Raw genomic sequence first — 7,242 nt, forward strand, 5'->3', positions numbered from 1 at the left:
GTGCTATGGCGTTCTGGTCCTTGGAGTTCGGCTGGAGCAAGCTCTCCCTGGGTATGGAATGCAGCGAGGGCCTGGAGATCTTGGACCAATCCCTTTGCCTGTTCGGTCACCTCGGGCAGGTAATTTTCACTTCACCTTCAGGTGCGGCCTAAATTTCCGTGGGTCTGAAGTCAGGAGGGCAATGACATTTGTTTCATAGATCTCTATGTTGTAGCGATCCATCGGAAAATGTGTGTGGAACGCTTTGGTCTCAGGTGGGAAGGTCGTGATTAATATTAACTCTGTGGTAGGCGTCTCAGAGCGCAGGGCCGCGGGCTAGCAGCCCCAGCCGGAAGAAAGTGAAAAACGGAGGTGGGGAGAAAGGAAGTAGCTCCTCCGGGGTAGTGGTGGGAAAAGGGAAAGGCGGGAGGGGGCTTCACCGAGGCTCTGCCCACCGCCCAGCAGTGTTTATTTTCGAGGCTGCTTCCAGTCAATCCTGTCACTGGCTGCATTCTTGGAGGCTGTGAATCGATGCCTGGTCCCGGCAGGAAGATTTGAGGAAGTAGAGAGCTGTTCCAACAGGAATCCTCAGAAGCTGAGAGAAAAGTGCCTGGGCAAGGAGTCCCATGTAGGACACAGCCTGGTCACACGCCGGGATGTTCAGGAGAGGGAGGGGAGCAAGCAGGGAGAGGAAACTGAGTGTGTATGGCGAGGAACTTTAACAACCTTGGGTAACTAACTTCGAGCCTCCCAGCCCCACCTTCCTCCTCTGTGACATGATTATGTTAACAGGGCCAAAGACGAGCTGTTACAGGAAGCAGAAACGCTAGCAATGATGGACACTTAGCAAGAGTTTACAGCAGCCTGGTGCTGTTATGGGATCTTCATGCCCATGAGTCATGAATTCTCCCAGCCCTGTGGCGGTGGCTGGTCCAGGCTCTGTCAGTTTACCTGAGGGTGGGGTGGGCTGGGAGGCTTTTAGCTAATGAGCCATATGGTGCTTGTGGAAAAGCTACAAACAGTAGCTAGAGTTATCCATAAAGTCATTGGTGCTGGAGTTATCGTTATTATTGTCAGCTGTGTCATTTCTGCTATCAGTCCCGAGAAGTTGTCATTATGAGCTCCGTTAGCCGCCTCAGAAAAGGTAAGAGTCTGCCCAATTTCACTCAGCCAGTGGGGGCCTAGTGGACAAATTAGAAGCCAGACAGATTCTAAGACCAGATGTTCTTGCCCAAAACCAGAGGGAAAAGGAGAAAAAGGGCTAAACGGTGCTGAGCAGGGCCATAGTGGGAGACAGATGCCCACCTCCAGGGTAGGTCTAGGGCAGCTGATTTATTTGCATTCCAGTGAGGACACTAACTGGCCAGATCTTTATCTAAACATGATAACTATGACTTGAGACTTCAGAGATTTGTTTACAACAGCTGAAAGTGATGCATTTGTGGTAGCTGGAAACTCAATTGGATATCCAGATTTGTTTTCTAGGGCCACAGAGGATGGGCAGTGTCCAGGATGGGAGTGACAAACGTAATGGGGGATGTCAAGAGGAAGTTGATACTATTTCCCCAAGTGAAAAACAAAGCACATAATACGATTGATAATTAAATAATGCCTTTTTTCTGCCAGGTGGGAAAATGGGGGAGGGGAGTCCTGCTCCCTGCTTAGCAAGGGAAAGCTTTAGCAGTTCCTTGCTTGGCAACTTCTCATGCCACCCTCAGCCAACACCACAAAAAGTATTTTCTAGCTTTTCTCTTCAGAGAATTCTGTGAGTGGCTTACTTCCATTGTTGCTTTAATCTTTACTGCAGGTCTTTAAAGTCCACACCATTCTTATCTTATCCTCTAGGTGAGAAAACTGCTGCTTGGTGAGTTTGAGGAACTGGATTAAAATCACAAGACTATAACAGCAGGAGGACTCCAATCCAAACCCAGATCTAGCAGACTCTAGGACCCATGCTGTGGCCCAAGATGGAGGCATGAAGTGCGATTAACTCAGGGAACGCTGAGCCTCACAGGGTCCACTCTACACTCAGCCTCCCCACTGTATGGGCTCTTCCTTCAAGGGGAGGGTCATAGTGCCAATCCTTACACATTCAGGTTCACGCAGTCTGTGTACTCCACCCACATACATGCTTGCTGGCTTATCAGGTATGAGAGGCGTAAAATATTCACACGTGCCCATGTACATGTTCACTCCGTGTGGTACACAATATATACACACAGCTCACAGTCTGTACTATAGTAATGCAGGGTCAGGTCATAGAATGTGGAGTTCAACATTTCAATGTGGTTTTATTACTTTCAAGAACACACACAGTTATTACAATTCTGGCAGTAAAATCTATTCCTCTGTCTCTTACTACAGCTTAGACAGGTCCTTATGGGGCCACTTTGCACAAGACTAATTGTAAGGATCCCATAAATTGCCTATGTGGAAATAGTGCATCTGATAGTCATGGAAACTAGTTTTCCTCTTAGATTATATAAACATTTCTCTTCAAATCTCCAATGGCTACCAGTGATTCACATTATTGTGGGAAAGAAGGAGGGAGAGGAATTCAAAAATGAGTGTTGGCCCAGCCTTCCTATAATGATCATGCATTCTGAAAAGGCCGAGCATGGATGTGCAGTCTGCATTTATGAGGAGTCTTGAATGCCTTCTTCTCCATGCATGTCCACATGTTCCACCCTTGTTCACACAAGAAAGTTCCTTTCTTTTTATTCAAGGAGAAAGACAAGTTCATAGAAATGTATTTGCCAGGTCTGCATCCATCTGTTGGAAAGCCAAATTTCTCAGTAATGTAGCTGCCACCAGTCTCAGAGATATGGTCACAGGTGGAAGGTAAAAGAAAGTAGAGGTGGCCCACTGGCTACCCTTCATCTGGGGAGCCCAACTCAGCAGAGAAAGCCTGAAGCCTCTCTCCTCTCAGGAAGCCAGTGACTCAGTAGCACTGTGGGTCCCATACCGAGCAGCTAGGAAGAATAGGAGATTGTGCTTGGGCCAAAGTAGCTACAGAATGTTCACTCCTAACCCCCTCCCACTGTCTTCCTCCAGATTGGTCCTCTGTGTTCAAAGCCATCCTAAAAACACCTCCTGGTTTGGGCGATCTCAAGGTAAACCATCTCCAATCTAAAGTGGACTGGGAAGAAAGAAAAGAAGGCCAGCCTGCTCTCACTCGACTGCAGTGGAGAAGGAGGGTGCTTCCTGCTCCCCCATCTGCCTTGAAGGGATGCCTGGGGCTAGGGCCTTTTGCTCAATCCCAGCTTTCCTCAGGTCTTCTCTGAACAGCCACAATAGGAGGAAATGGAGGCTTCTTGGGATCTGCCAGGAGTGGGGATTTCCACAAGAAGGTGGCCAAGCCTGCCACCTGGAGTGCGCCGGGGTGGGGGGCGGGAGCCTGGGTGGGTGGTATACCAGCTAGTGCCCTTTGCTGAGACTGGGTGGCGGGCTGGGAGGTGGGAGAAGTCTTACAGAGAGTAGCATCCCTTTCAAAGGACCAAGAGTCAATGAGCATTCGCCCACGTGGCCCCTGAGCACGCGAGGATGGGATGTGGGGATAGAGCGTGGGTCTCTACTAGTTTGACTCCACCCGGTGCAGCCCTGCTTTGCGAACCCAGATTCTCTTTATATCAAACACCTTTGGGGACTAGAACCTCAGAAGATCAGAGTGGAGGTGCTGAAATGGGAGGGAATGAAATAAGATTGAAGAGTGATAAAATGAGGAACCAAAGGATGCGAAGGAAGAAATGGAGTGAAAAAAAGAAGCTGGGGAGATGGGGGAGAAAGTGACACGGAAAGGAAGTGGGGCCAGAGAGATGAGGAAAGGGGGGCGTGAGGAAGGGAAGGGTGGAGGAGTACGAGGCCGGCTCTGTGAGAAAGAAAGAGAGCTCGATAGGAAGAACACAGGCCACGACGGGGAGGAGGAATAACGCAAGGAGAAAGGCTGCAGCCGTTCTGGCGTCCTGAAACTCTGACGGGACTCTCCGTGCGATAATCTCAGAGAGGTAAGAAGGTCCTTCTCTCTGGTCAGGTGAGCAGGAGAGTGGGATGAGGGTGGCGGCGGAGTTCGAAAACCTAGAGGAAGGTTCAGGACAGAGACGCAGCCAGAGCAGCCCTCCTCGCTAGAGTTTCGGGGGCCCAAGAAGCTGGAGCGCGACGCTCTGCGCTCCAGACCCCAATCCGGGCCCGAGAAGAATACCGATTTAGAAAAGTGGCGCGGGTGCGACCAGGGACTTCAATCCCAGAAGCTCGGAGCCCTCAAACCCTGGACCTTCGCCCGGGAATCTCCGCAGGACAAGGATGTGAAGAAGTCCAGAGCCCTGACTGCCAGCTCCTCGGCTCCTCGGGCTCGTCCGGCCTTCTGCGGTCCGGCAACCTGGTACAGCGTGCCCATCTGGGGCCTCATTCCTCTCCGACTCCGGTCCCTAGTCGATTCCGAGCAAGGCCGGCAGCTCAAGGCGCCACCCCCAACCCCTGCCAGCCGGCCGCAGGGTTAGATCTTCTGGAATTTAAGGAGTGAAGGGCCCGGGTGTGGCTAGGCCTGCGGACTGGGCTGTCGGGTGGCAGAACAAAAGTCCCTCCCAACCTTGGAAATCCCTGTCATGTTGCCTACTAAAGACCCAGACCTCCAGATTGGAAGAAAAGGGGACCAGATAAAACCTTATTTAAATCACCAGACTTCCCTAAGCTTTTCTTTCAAGTGAGTAAGTCTCTTTCTTTCGGAAATAGCTTGAAAATATCCGCAGCGACTTGACTCCCAGGGAGATTTGGGGAAAGATTTCTACGTCCCAGGAGGCAAAGGTTCTTCGCAGCAGGCTCGAGGTTGAATAGACCAAACCGAGAACACAGCATTAGCAAGACACACGAAGACTCTGCTTTTCGGAAAGAGACACCCACCCCCACCCCCCACCCCCGCAGTGCTCAGCAAACCGCACAGAGCAGATAGGAGCTCTGGTTTAAGTGAATTAATTTGCCAAAGACTGCAGCTGCTCATCTGCAGTTGTATTTTTTAAAGTTCATAGACATTGACATTTCGCTACAGGAAGTTAAACTCACACTAAAGAAAAAAAGTTACGGAATGCATTCAGAATTCCAGTTTAATCCCCCAAGTTAAAACCGCACTCCCAAATAGCACACACATCAGTGAGAATAAATTCCTATATACAGGTGTCCTTCACTTGGGCGTTTTTAATTTGAAAAAAAAAGATTGATTTTCATTGGGAAAAGATAGTCTTCTGACTAAAATGTTTATTAACAAAATAGAACTAGTTTGGTGAGGAAATCTTAATTTACATTTTTATCTTTATAATTTTTGGAGAAGGACATTAACAGTCCTCTCCCTGAGAAATCGAAACTTACCTTCCTACCAAGGGCTTCTGTTTTACAAAAATTACACAATTTGCTGAATTTGGACTGATTTTCTCCCTAAGGATAGGGAGAAATGGAGTGTTATTTAGAAAACTCAACTCCCAACAACATCTAGAAAAATCTGGCATGTATGTAAACAGCACACAAAGCAAATTACATGTTCACAATAGCATTTAAAAATCCCCTACAAATTACTTCAAAAAGGAAACAAATAGTCTCAAGAAATTAGTTTAATGCTTTCTCGAATTGACCGACTCCATTGAAAACCTCGTTGAAAATGTATTTACCCTTCTTGCACTTAAAATGTGATTGCCTCTCGCTTGCTCAAAAATTCTGGAAAGCTTTCAGACATCTCTTGACTAAAGACCCAACCCACAAAAACACACACCACTACCAAGAACAACAAATGAACAAAAAACTAATTTTGCATTACTGCTGAAGAGAAAAACAATCCTTCTCATTTTCCTTCTTGTAAGATATTCTTAAAAATGAAATTTCTAGGACAGTAATTTTAAAAAGATAAAAATTTTACCGGAACTATGGTATTAGTTTTGGCTAGCTCAGTTATCACAGGATAATTTTTTCATTCTTTAATAAAAAATACTTTTTATAGTAAAACATTTATTGGTACATTTTAGTCACACATATTGATACACTCATCATAGGGAACCTGCACCTGCATAAAAATTTACTTTTGACTGTGGTGCTACATTTAGATTAGAAAGCCATAATACTTACAACTTTTTTGTGATATTGGTTGCATAATCGAATGGCTATTTAAGCACCATGATAAGCAGTGACATATATAACTAAAACTATTGATTATCTCCTATATATTTATGTACATTGATTAAGCAAAATTTGTGTAGAGAATAACAACAAAGCATTATACAATTTTCAAATAATTATCATATTCACTCGATAATGTACTTTTTGAAAAGGTAAGCATCTTGTCTTTTTTAAAGAAAGGTACGATTTTATTATTTACCTAGATAGCATTTCCCTTACACGTGTAATTTGCCACCATTTAGCCATGATCTTTAATCAAATATCCGATTGGAGGTTGTGTAAATCTATAATGTGATGAAAACATAGCAAGGCAGATACCCTCGATTAAAATAAAATCAAATGTTTCCATTAAGCAGCCGTATTTACTTTATCTGACAGTAATTAGCTAAACTGTCTGGAAGGAAAACCTATCATTAGTGGAGCACAGCTCCAGTATTTCAAAGGTCCCCTTTTCAGACAAGAGAATGCAAATGCCCCAGAACGCCGCAGTAACTGGATACACCTTGGACCCAGATCCCACACTCCGATAAGCGACTCCCGCGAAGCGACGGCTAACTTAGAAGTACTGCACTTGATTTTCCCTCCCGGACAGCGGCGCGCGGCTGGTGGCACACAGGCCCAACGGGCATCTCCGATGTAGCCTGAGCGCGCGAAGAAGGAGGCCAACTACCTCCGACCGGCCTGGCTGGGATCCATTCTGGAAAGCCCCGCTACGGCTACTGGGAGCGGCGGGGAGAAGACTAAAGAGAGGCTGAGCAATCAGGAGAGCAGCCGGAGATGACCTCTACCTAACTCAGAAAAATCCCGATAGTAGTCTCCTGTGCCCCGCATCAGCCCTATTCGAGGCTGCGGAGTGGGAAGAGAAAAGCGAGATATAGAATAGAAGTTGCAAGATAGGCTGGGCTCCTTCGCCGGGACTCCCACGTTCGGAGTCTTCACAGGCCTCTAGTCCCGCCTGAACTGCAACTGAACGGGCGTCGTGTAGGCTGCGGCCCCAGAGCGGGCTCCAGAGGAGCAACCTGGTCAGGGTCCTTGAAATAGAAACGCTCAGCTCTGGCCCCGTGGGTACTTGGCCCGGGGCGGGGGGGGGGGGGGGGGGTGCGGGGC

Source organism: Fukomys damarensis, unplaced genomic scaffold, assembly GCF_012274545.1.
Source record: "Fukomys damarensis isolate Sample0158 unplaced genomic scaffold, DMR_v1.0_HiC HiC_scaffold_8, whole genome shotgun sequence".
Taxonomy (NCBI): Eukaryota; Metazoa; Chordata; class Mammalia; order Rodentia; family Bathyergidae; genus Fukomys; species Fukomys damarensis.